The sequence below is a fragment of the Somniosus microcephalus genome, chromosome 12 (genome assembly GCF_052327205.1).
Source record: "Somniosus microcephalus isolate GS21.2 chromosome 12, FLI_Smic_1.0, whole genome shotgun sequence".
Taxonomy (NCBI): domain Eukaryota; kingdom Metazoa; phylum Chordata; class Chondrichthyes; order Squaliformes; family Somniosidae; genus Somniosus; species Somniosus microcephalus.
The window spans coordinates 76,420,926-76,432,110 of record NC_140998.1 but is presented as its reverse complement, the minus strand read 5'-3'; the positions used below and the strand labels follow the sequence as shown (position 1 = coordinate 76,432,110).

Sequence of the window (11,185 nt, the reverse complement as noted above, 5' to 3'; positions counted from 1 at the left end):
TTAAATGCAACATCATTCCCACCCGCTAATCACTTTCTTACAGCAACGTGGCTGGCATCAGCAACTCACTGGCATGGGGGAATCAAACTTGCAGCCTTCACTGCTGTAACATGGTAAACTGGTATTTTTCCCCACTTAAGATTTTGTTTCTGTTTGTTGGACATTGGTGTACATGTGCCCATCACACACACGCGCACACACACACACACACACACACACACACACACACACACACACAGACTGTCTCTCTCACCTCCCTCCCCCAACTGCTGCAGCTCCAGTAACCATTTCCAATTGAGACTGAAGCAGAACTTAAGTCCCGAGCCTGTGATCAATATCATTCCAGGTAGAGCAGTAGAGGCAAAAGCAATGGGAGAGGAGGCACGCGGTGTAAATAGTTGTGGGTTGCCATCGACCTTAACTATCCAATGTTAGTCTCTTGCTTGTTTTCTTGAGTGATGCTATCTGAATTTATCCTGATCATTTAGGCTCTGGTTTTTTTCTGCCTTATCATCTCCCAATTATTGCTGTTAAAAGTAAAAACCACCTAGGTTTTTAAACCGGCAAAAGTTCTTAGTTACATGTTACATGATATAACACCCTTATTGTTAAGAAACAGCATAGCCTCTGACTCGCCATGATCAATGCCACAAAAGTGGCATCTACTGTGCATTTTAATGATCACACTTCCTCTGTCACCCTGCGTGACTCATGCAAATGTCTATGTCACACTTGCTTTAAATTTTGTATTTGTAAAGCAGTGACAAATCACCATATAGGAAGCAAGAATAAAAATTACAATTCTAAATCAATACCACCAATGACAAAAAACAGATGCGAAACCAATGAAACTGGTTCAAATCCTTTATAATCATCCATGCCTTTGTTACCTCGAGACTTGACTACTCCAACATACTCCTGGCTGGCCTCCCACATTCTACCCTACGTAAACTTGAGGTGATCCAAAACTCGGCTGCCCGTGTCCTAACTTGCACCAAGTCCTGTTCACCCATCACCCCTGTGCTCGCTGACCTACATTGGCTCCCGGTATTGCAACGTTTTGATTTCAAAATTCTCACCCTGGTTTTCAAATCCCTCCACGGCCTCGCCCCTCCCTATCTCTGTAATCTCCTTCAGCCCCACAACCCCCCCAAGATACCTGTGCTCCTCTAATTCTGCCCTCTTGAGCATCCCTGATTATAATCGCTCAACCATTGGTGGCCGTGCCTTCTGTTGCCTCGGCCCTAAGCTCTGGAACTCCCTCCCTAAACCTCTCAGCCTTTCTACCTTTCTTTCCTCCTTTAAGACGCTCCTTAAAACCTACCTCTTTGACCAAGCTTTTGGTCATCTGCCCTCATTTCTTATGTGGCTCAGTGTCAATTTTTTTTTGTCTTATAACACTCCTGTGAAGCGCCTTGGGACGTTTTGTTACGTTAAAGGCGCTCTATAAATACAAGTTGTTGTTGTTGTTATAAAGAGCTTTTTGCTTGCCATCTTGGTTTCTCAGTCAGACAACTACACACAAGCAGTAAGTACAATTTATAATAGAATAAACGTGTAGAATTCTAAACTTACCTATAAGATTGACTCCTGTCGGAAATGTATTTCTACTTAAGGCCTGAGGTTTGAGTTTGGCTGTAACTGTTTTCTTGTCTCCTGGTGCAGCCCTGGCCAGTGCCATGGAAGATCCATTACTTGTCTTTAAAAAAAAAAAGGCCTGTCCTCACTCACTGGGAGGCACATCCCAAATGCCAGACAAATATAAGAAAGTTAAATGCCTCCTAGCCTGCCTGCCTGCTCTGCATGTTTAGCCAGCCACCCGCCTGAGACTTTTGCTGGCCAACCACCTGAATATTTCAACAGATGGCACCCACTCGAGCCTTTTGCCAGCTGTCCTAGCCTTTTGCCAGCTGCTTGGCTGAGTCTTTTGCCGCTCCCTGCCACAATTGGTTCACCAGTCAGCCACTCCGCACTTCACCAAACCCTAACCCAAGTGTTTCATCGACTGTCTGCCCCGAGTGTTTCATCGACTGCCTGCCTCAAGTGTTTCATCGACTGCCTGCCCAGAGTGCTTCATCGACTGCCTGCCCCGAGTGTTTCATCGACTGCCTGCCCCGAGTGCTTCATCGACTGCCTGCCCCAAGTGTTTCATCGACTGCCTGCCCCAAGTGTTTCATTGACTGTATGCCCCGAGTGTTTCATCGACTGTCTGCCCCAAGTGTTTCATCGACTGCCTGCCCCAAGTGTTTCATCGACTGCCTGCCCCAAGTGTTTCATCGACTGCCTGCCCCAAGTGTTTCATCGACTGTATGCCCCAAGTGTTTCATCGACTGTATGTCCCAAGTGTTTCATCGACTGTATGCCTCAAGTGTTTCATCGACTGCCTGCCCCGAGTGTTTCATCGACTGCCTGCCCCGAGTGTTTCATCGACTGTCTGCCCCAAGTGTTTCATCGACTGCCTGCCCCGAGTGTTTCATCGACTGTCTGCCCCAAGTGTTTCATCGACTGCCTGCCCCGAGTGTTTCATCGACTGTCTGCCGAGTGTTTCATTGACTGCCTGCCCCGAGTGTTTCATCGACTGTCTGCCCCGAGTGTTTCATCAACTGCCTGCCCCGAGTGTTTCATCGACTGCCTGCCCCGAGTGTATCATCGACTGTATGCCCCAAGTGTATCATCGACTGCCTGCCCCAAGTGTTTCATCGACTGTATGCCCCAAGTGTTTCATCGACTGTATGCCCCAAGTGTATCATCGACTGCCTGCCCCAAGTGTATCATCGACTGCCTGCCCCGGGTGTTTCATCGACTGCCTGCCCCGAGTGTTTCATTGACTGCCTGCCCCAAGTGTTTCATCGACTGCCTGCCCCGAGTGTTTCATTGGCTGCCTGCCCAGAGTGTTTCATCGACTGCCTGCCCCGAGTGTTTCATCGACTGCCTGCCCCGAGTGTTTCATCGACTGCCTGCCCAGAGTGTTTCATCGACTGCCTGCCCCGAGTGTTTCATCGACTGCCTGCCCCGAGTGTTTCATCGACTGCCTGCCCCGAGTGTTTCATCGACTGTATGCCCCGAGTGTTTCATCGACTGTATGCCCCAAGTGTTTCATGTCTTTCTGCCTTAATTGCTGCATTGGCCTGAGTGTTTCACTGGCCCCCTACCCGCATTGCTTCTTCTCAAATGCTTCTCCTTCACTCCCCAACATTTAAGAGAAAACGGTGCCTGCATAAAGCTACACAATGACGTAAGTAGAGAACTAATGGAATGAAAAGGGGGAAAAAATGTAAATAAATAAAAAAAAGAAAGAACCAACTAAAAGCAGAAAAATTACAATAAAAATAATCAAAGGGAAAGCTGAAAAGTGAAGGCAACAAAAGTGGAAAAAAACAGCTGCCTCTTGAAAAAGGAATACAGGAAATGGGGAAAAAAGCAGAAAGGCCTGCATTGTGAGTCTCAACTCCAGGAATACCATTGCTCCTGGTATCAACTGAAGAATGCCCCTGCCCACATCAAGCTCCAGGCATTGCCACTCCCAGTTATCAAATAGCTCGAGACGCACCCTACCTCAGGCCTCGCAGCTACTTACATCTCTACTTCACCTGACTCTTCTACTCTCTGGCTCCATGTACATTCCCCGCCTGACTGTTCCAGTGTTCTGGATTAATCAGTGAACAACACTAGTGGAGCAGGAGGTGAGCTATATATAAACTATATATATCTCATGCCCAATGCAAGTCCATCACACTGCAAACATCGCACTTGCCTCCTGCCTCCTCCTCCTCCCTCTCCCTTTCTTCTTCCCTTTTCTCTCATTATCTCTGATTATCACCAGTGTTATGTTAGAACGGCCTCTAATTAACAACTGGACTTTGTTGATGGATAGAAAATATAAACAGACTAATTATTAACAGTTGTCAGGCACAGAGAGAGACACACATACAATGCTTTCCCTAATATTCAACTGAGTTATTTTCTCAACATATAAACAAAATGAGTTGAATTTTGAGAGCTCTAATTATTACCTACCTTTTGTTGATAATATGTCATTTAAATTTTTTTTATAGCTGTGACACAAAAGGAGAAACTGAAACACAAAAAGACAGACACAGAGATAAATGTTCAAGAACCAATCACAAACACAAAATTCAATGATTATGAAAATCCTTTAGAAAACCACCACCCATTGTGGTCAGACACTGGGGAGCCCCATCCAGTGGTGGCAGACGCTGGCGCTCCCCACCCCCACCCTGTCCCACCCAGTGCCGTCAGACACTGGCATTCACCCCCACCCCACCCACTCAGTGCTGTCAGACACTGGGGTCCTCCCCCCAGCCAGTGCAGTCAGACACTGGCATCTCCCCCCCTCCATATCTGGTGCTGTCAGACACTGGGGTTCTCCCCCCCATCCAGTGCTGTCAGACACTGGGGTCCTCCCCACCATCCAGTGTCGTCAGACACTGGGGGCCTCTCCCCACCATCCAGTGCTGTCAGACACTGGGGTCCTCCCCACCATCCAGTGTCGTCAGACACTGGGGGCCTCTCCCCACCCACTCAGTGCTGTCAGACACTGGGGTCCTCCCCCCAGCCAGTGTTGTCAGACACTGGGGTCCTTCCCCCATCCAGTGCAGTCAGACACTGGCATCTCCCCCCCTCCATATCTGGTGCTGTCAGACACTGGGGTTCTCCCCCCCATCCAGTGCTGTCAGACACTGGGGTCCTCCCCACCATCCAGTGTCGTCAGACACTGGGGGCCTCTCCCCACCATCCAGTGCTGTCAGACACTGGGGTCCTCCCCACCATCCAGTGTCGTCAGACACTGGGGTCCTCCCCACCATCCAGTGTCGTCAGACACTGGGGGCCTCTCCCCACCATCCAGTGCTGTCAGACACTGGGGTCCTCCCCACCATCCAGTGTCGTCAGACACTGGGGTCCTCCCCACCATCCAGTGTCGTCAGACACTGGGGTCCTCCCCACCATCTAGTGTCGTCAGACACTGGGGGCCCCCGTCCCACCATCCAGTGCTGTCAAATACTGGGGTCCCCTCCCCACCATCCAGTGTTGTCAGACACTGGGGTCCTCCCCACCATCCAGTGCCATCAAATACTGGGGTCCCCTCCCCACCATCCAGTGTTGTCAGACACTGGGGGCCTCTCCCCACCATCCAGTGCTGTCAAATACTGGGATCCCCTCCCCACCATCCAGTGCTGTCAAACACTGGGATCCCCTCCCCACCATCCAATGGTAGCAGACACTGTCCCCCACCTGTGGCACATCCAGTACTGGCAGATCCATGGCTTTTCCCGACCTTCACTACTGACAGACATCAGGAATTCATCAGTGAACCAAACCTTGGGTTCACCTTGCACAGTTCTGCCAAATTCCTGGTTCTGATCCAAAGTGATGCCAAATCAAAGGACGCTGATACTGCCAAACTACAACAGCACCACTGCAATACCGTCAGACTCCAGGACCGCCGCACCATTGCTTCCACACCCCAGGACTTTCCCCAGTGCTACCAAAGCCATGAACTGCCCCCATTGCTACCAAAGAGTAAGACTGTAACCAATTGCAGCTAAAACCTAATCCCCCTTCCCTCTACTGCTAAAGACCAGACATTACAAATTTCGGCCAGGGGGAGGTTGGAACTCCAGCACACATAAAAATTTATAAAAAGGAGCTATTAGAAAGGCTGGTTGTACTTAAAGTAGATAAGTCACCAAGAGCGAATGGGATGCATCCTAGGATGCTGAGGGAATTGAGGGAGGAAATCGCGGAGGTACTGGCCATAATATTCCAATCCTCCTTAGATATGGGGGTGGTGCCAGAGGACTGGAGAATTGCAAATGTTACACCCTTGGTCAAAAAAGGATGTAAAGGTAAACCCAGCAACTGCAGGCCAGTCAGTTTGACCTTGGTAGTGGGGAAGCTTTTAGAAATAGTAATCAGGGACAAAATTAACAGTCACTTGGACAATTGTGGATTAATTAAGGAAAGCCAGCACGGATTTGTTAAAGGCAAATCATGTTTAACTAAATTGTTTGAGTTCTTTGATGAGGTAACAGAGAGGGTTGATGAGGATAATGCAGTTGCCGTAGTGTACATGGATTTCCAAAAGGCGTTCGACAAAGTGCCACATAATAGGCTTGCCAGCAAAGTTGAAGCCCATGGGATAAAAGAGACAGTGGCAGCATGGATATGGAATTGGCTAAGTGATAGGAGACAGAGGGGGAAAAATTGGGTGAGTAGCGCCACCTGTTAGCGCCTAAAGAGGCAGTCAGTGGCTGTAGCGCCAGTGGCTGCACCTCCCATGATATTCAGCAGGGGCGCTAATGGTGGCGTTAGCCTTTTGCGCTGCGCCGCCACCGATGACGTCATCGGTGTGCGCAGCGCCCCATTTGTGCCCCGATTGTGATATTTGGTAGTGAACGCCGCTGTAGCACCGTTCGCTACCCGCGCCCAGTTCACGGGGCCTTGCTGCACCGGCAGAGGCGCAATTTAAGGTGGAGGTGCGGGGCAGCCGCTTTTTCAGCGGCCGCCTGCCAGCACCTCCGTCCCCGGCCTCCTGGTCCCCCCCCCCGCAGCATTGCCGGCTGTTTCCCCGAGAGCCCGGCACTTCTCCTTGGTGCCGGGCTCTTTTGCCGGCACTCGCGATCGGGGCTCGCGCTGTTGCAGGCCCCTCCCCCTTAACAGTGGGAGGAAGGCCTGCAGTACCGCAGCGTGCCGTGCCGCAGCGTGTGGCGTTGCGGCACGTAGCGCTGTGAAATTCACTTTCAGCGCCCTAAGAGGGACGCAGAGCGCCTCGAGCCGTGCCCCGTCTCCCTCTAGGGGCACTTCAACTGAATTTGCGGCGATCGCGGCGCAAATTCCAGTGCCCAGGCGAACTTTGCGCCGCTTGGGCGCCTCAGGCCAATTTCTAGGCCAGAAAGTACTGGTGAAGTAGTTCAGACTGGAGGAAGGTATACAGTTGCGTTCCCCAGGGGACGGCATTAGGACTACTGCTTTTCTTGATATATATTAATGACTTGGACATGGGTGTACAGGGCACAATTTCAAAATTTGCAGATGACCCAAAACTTGGAAGTATAGTGAACAGTGAGGAGGAGAGTGATAGACTTCAGGAAGACATAGACAGGCTGGTGAAAGGGGCCGACATGTGGCAGATGAAATTTAACGCAGAAAAGTGTGAAGTGATACATTTTGGTAGAAAGAATGAGGAGAGGACTAAATCAAATCAAATCAAATCAACTTTTATTGTCATTGTTAGTGCACAAGTGCAGTACAACGAAATGTAGGCTTGCGGCTCCCGAGAGTGTACAATTTGGATTAGGACACTTAAACATTTCAACATACATTTGTACATATATATTAGCATAAATATGACCATAATAAAGTGCATCGGCAGATGTGCAGGCTTTAGTGTTTATTTGTGGAGTTCAGTAGGATGACAGCCCTGGGAAAGAAGCTGTTCCTAAATCTGGTCATACGGGTGCGAATGCATCTGTAGCGTCTTCCAGATGGTAGGAGGGCAAACAGACTGTGGCTGGGGTGGGTAGGGTCTTTGATGATGGACCGTGCCCTCAGTAGGCAGCGTTTCTGATATATATGTTCTATGGTCGGTAGCCAGGTGCCGGTAATGCGTTGGGCAGTTTTGACTACCCGCTGCAGGGCTTTCCGGTCATGGGAGCTACAGCTGCCGTACCATACCGTGATACAGTTTGTCAGGATGCTCTCTATAGTGCAGCGGTAGAAGTTAGAGAGGATCAGGGGTGACAGATTACATCCCTTCAGCCTCCTCAAGAAATATAGGCGCTGCTGGTACAATCCTGGTACAATGGTACAATCCTGAAATGGGTGCACGAACAGAGAGACCTGGGGTATGTGTGCATAAATCATTGAAGGTGCAGGGCAGGTTGAGAAAGCAGTTAAAAAGGCTTACGGGATCCTGGGCTTCATAAATAGAGGTAATGGCCTAGAAATTCAGTGCCCTTAGCGCCGATTTTGCGGCGCTAGAGGGCCTAGCGCTGCAATTGGCGCCGGCGCCGAAATTGCCTGGGGCCCTTCCGCCGCGGTAGACCGGTAGCGCTGCGCCGGCACCGATGACGTCATCGGTGTGCGCAGCGTCCCGGTTGCCATGCCGACTGGCCCCAGCGCCGAAATTCAGTTGCGGCCGCCTCGCCCGTGGCAGCCGCAACTAAGACTCTGGTAACAGAGTCTTACATGACTTTGCGCCGGCGCATTAAAGGCACCGCGGCGGCCGGCCGCTTTCCCGCCGGCCGCCTGGCCGCAGCTCCCTCCCCGGACTTCCCCCCCCCCCCCCCCCCCCCCGGAACAGAAGCAAGCCCGGCACTTGTCCGAGGTGCCGGGCTCATTTTTAAAAAGATTTTCGCGGGCCGCGGCCGGGTGCAGGCAGCTCCTCCTTAAGGGAAGGAGGAGGCCTGCACTTCCCGAACCTGCCGCACCGCAGCGGGCGCCGCAGCGCCGGAATAGCGCCGATATTCAGCGCGTAGCGCCAGTTTTCAGGCGCAAACAGCTCTCAGCAGCGCCGGCAGCCGTTTGGGCGCAGAATTGGTGAATTTTGGGCCCGACCAGCGCGACTTAGCTCCGGCACTAACTTCCGGCGCTAAAGCCCTGGCTGCGCCAAAACTCAATTTCTAGGCCATAGAGTACAAAAGTGTGGAAATTATGATGAACCTGTATAAAACACTGGTTCGGCCCCAACTGGAGTACTGTGTCCAATTCTGGGCACCACACATCAGGAAGGATGTGAAGGCCTTAGGGAGGGTGCAGAAAAGATTTACGAGAATGATTCAAGGAATTAGGGACTTCAGTTACGTTGATAGACTGGAGAAGCTGGGGTTGTTCTCCTTAGAGCAGAGAGGATTGAGAGGAGATTTGATAGAGGTGTTCAAAATCCTGAGGGGTCTGGACAGAGTAGATAGAGAGAAACTGTTCCCATTGGCAGACGGGTTGAGAACCAGAGGACACAGATTTAAGGTGATTGGCAAAAGAACCAAAGGCGACGTAAGAGAAAACTTTTTTACGCAGCGAGTTGTTAAGGTCTGGAATGCACTGCCTGAAAGGGTGGTGGAGGCAGACTCAATCACGGCTTTCAAAAGGGAGTTGGATAAGTATCTGAAGGAAAGAAATTTGCAGGGCTACAGGGAAAGGGCGGGGGAGTGGGAATAGCTGAAGTGCTCTTGCAGAGAGCTGGCACGGGCTCGATGGGCCGAATGGCCTTTTTCCATGCTGTAACCATTCTATGATTCTATAACTCGTATCTGCAGCGTTTCTGCCCCATTTAAGTTCCCCCACTAATTGCGCTCGGGCAGATGAGTGCCTGTTAAGCCCACCTGTGTAGTTGAAGAAAAGCTTTGGGGGTTTGTCTGGGGGTGCTCTCCAGCTTTCCCAGTAATTCCGCCAGGTTCATCCGAATAAACCCTTTGCCACCGAGAACAACACAGTTCCCATTCTGGGCTTTAAGATGGTCCTGAAAATTAAAAAAATACCAAAGATAATTATCCCCATTGCTGGCAAATTTTCTTCAGCCTGAACTGAGCTCCAGATGCCCCTTCTTGGACTGGTGCAAGTCCTGCCCCTCACACTCCACCTCTTGAAAGAGTCTATCTTCAATTGGTGCACCTTGCATTCCATCTTGTTCTGTATTCTTAGCTTTAAAAATGGTAAGGGATAAAAACTAAATACTAGGTAAACAATAACAATATATATATATATATATATATAAATAAAGACCACTCATTTACATTTTTCATAGAATAATGGACAGAGTTGTGGAATTATATTCCAAAAATCCCAGGATGAATCCCAGAATACCAATTAATAGAAATTGAATTTGACTTATTCAGTCTCTGTACATCAGTGACCTTGATGTTATGCCACATACAGTTTAAATATCCCTATTATTATAGAACAGAAAATCCTCTGACTCAACGTGAGCAAAGCCATAGGATATCTACTACAACAACTAGCATATATATAGTGCCTTTAACATAGTAAAACGTCTCAAGCTACTTCACATGAGCGTTATCAAACACAATTTGACACCAAGCCACATAAAGAGATATTAGGACAGCTTGGTCTAAGAGGTAGGTTTTAAGAAGCGTCTTAAAGGAGGAAAGACAGGTAGAGAGGCAGAGAGGTATAGGGAGGGAATTCCAGAGTTTAGTGTCTTGGCAGCTGAAGGCACAGCCGCCAATGTTGGAGCGATTAAAATCAAGGATGAGCAAGAGGCCAGAATTGGAGGAGCGTAGATATCTCGGAGGGTTGTAGGGCTGGAGGAGGTTACAGAGATAGGGAGGGGCGAGGCCATGGAGGGATTTGAAAATAAGGATAAGAATTATAAAAATAGAGGCGTTGCTTAACCGGGAGCCAATGTAGGTCAGCAAGCACAGGGGTGATGAGTGAATGGGACTTGACACAAGTTAGGACACGGGCAGCAGAGTTTTGGATGATCTCAAGTTTATGAAGGGTGGAAGATGGGAGGCCGGCCAGAAGTGTGTTGGACTAGTCAAGGCTAGAGGTAACAAAGACATGGATGAGGATTTCAGCAGCAGATGAGGTGAGACAGGGCGGAGTCAGGCAATGTTACAGAGATGGAACTAAGCGGTCTTAGTGATGGCGGGGATGTGTGGTCGGAAGCTCATCTCAGTGCAAATACAACACAAAGGTTGTGAATTGACCCTGACTGCAATGATGTTTATGTGAAGCTGTGAGCTAATCTGTAGAGTCCATATAAGGTTAGACTATCAAACACTTTTGGAATGTAATGTACACTTTTATAACTTGTGCACATTGTGGTAGAGAGTAAACAGAACCAGGAAAGGGATTGTTCTTTATTTGTTCTCGGGATGTGGGTATCGTTAGCTAGGCCACATGTATTTCCCATCCTTTGTTGCCCTACAAAGGTGGTAGAGGGCCTCCTCCTTGAACCGCTGTAGTCCTTATGTTGATGGTGCTCTCACAATGGTGTTGGCTAGGCAATTCCAGGGCTTTAACCCAGCAATGGTGAAGGGCCAACATTACATATCCAAGTCAATTTGGTGTGTGGTTTGGAGGAGGACTTGGAGAGGAACTTGGTGTTCCCATAATTTTGCTGCTCGTCCTTCTTAGTGGTATAGGTCGCAAAGTGGAAGGTGCTGTTGAAGTAAACTTGGGATGCTGCAGCGCATCCTGTAGA

The 11,185-nt window shown here is 49.6% G+C and overlaps 1 long non-coding RNA gene across 1 annotated transcript; it reads right to left on the bottom strand.

Annotated features, from left to right (window-relative positions):
- Window positions 1-1,582: 1,582 nt before the first annotated feature.
- On the bottom strand, window positions 1,583-9,710 carry LOC147109327 (uncharacterized). The gene is made up of 3 exons (XR_015080424.1): window positions 9,342-9,710; window positions 4,018-4,075; window positions 1,583-1,699 (listed from the first exon to the last, which is right to left on the bottom strand). It is a non-coding gene; the product is annotated as an uncharacterized LOC147109327 (long non-coding RNA).
- Window positions 9,711-11,185: the final 1,475 nt, after the last annotated feature.